This window comes from Schistocerca nitens, chromosome 2, assembly GCF_023898315.1.
Source record: "Schistocerca nitens isolate TAMUIC-IGC-003100 chromosome 2, iqSchNite1.1, whole genome shotgun sequence".
NCBI classification, from domain to species: Eukaryota; Metazoa; Arthropoda; class Insecta; order Orthoptera; family Acrididae; genus Schistocerca; species Schistocerca nitens.
Window position 1 is genome coordinate 143163763 of NC_064615.1, and position 1015 is coordinate 143164777.

The window sequence follows — 1015 nt, forward strand, 5'->3', positions numbered from 1 at the left end:
GAACTATATACTTATATGGCTCAGATGGAGGCCGGCACGGTAGCTCAGCGTGTTCGGTCAGAGGGTTGCGTAGCCTCTGTAATAAAAAAACTGAGTTAATCGATCATTCACGACGTTTTACGACGTCCGCCTCGAGCTGATACAACGAACAAAAGCGAACAAAATGAAATTAAAAAAAAAAGATGGGTAGAGCATCTGCCATGTAAGCAGGAGATCCCGGGTTCGAGTCCCAGTCGGGGGCACACATTTTCACCTGTCTCCGTTGATATATATCAACGCCCGTCAGCAGCTGAAGGTATTAATATAATTGTAATCTCGACATACTCTGTTGTTATTACTTCCTAAGTGTCAACGAAATATACCCATATATCCATACCTCCTTTTATACCGCCAAGGTGGCCTCCATAACATCTAGTGGTTAAATCCTCATTATATAGGGTGTCTGGATACATATGACCGGAAGACATGTACAGGCGACACTGATTAAAGAGCACCGATCGCATTTAAAACAATGGGCGAAATGTAGGATAGTGGAACATCAAGGGAATAGCGGCCAGTATGTAGATTTCAACAACGTACGACTGCTGGCCAAAGAAGGCAACATTTATAAAAGAGAAGTCCGGGTAGAGGTTGATAGTTCCGAGAACGAAAGTAATTGAAATAGAGTTGAAACTTCCTGGCTGATTAAAACTGTGTGCCCGACCGAGACTCGAACTCGGGACCATTGCCTTCCGCGGGCAAGCGCTCTACCAACTGAGCTACCGAAGCACGACTCACGCTCGGTCCTCACAGCTCTACTTCTGCCAGTATCTCGTCTCCTACCTTCCAAACTTTACAGAAACTCTTCTGCGAACCTTGCAGAACTAGCACTCCTGAAAGAAAGGATACTGCGGAGACATGGCTTAGCCACAGCCTGGGGATGTTTCCCGAATGAGATTTTCACTCTGCAACGGAGTGTGCGCTGATATGAAACTTCGTGGCAGATTAAAACTATGTGCCCGACCGAGACTCGAAC

The 1015-nt window shown here is 46.0% G+C and overlaps 1 non-coding gene across 1 annotated transcript; it reads right to left on the reverse strand.

Annotated features, from left to right (window-relative positions):
- Positions 1-694: 694 nt before the first annotated feature.
- On the reverse strand, positions 695-769 carry Trnap-cgg (transfer RNA proline (anticodon CGG)). The gene has a single exon. It is a non-coding gene; the product is annotated as a tRNA-Pro (tRNA).
- Between the last annotated feature and the right edge of the window lie 246 nt (positions 770-1015).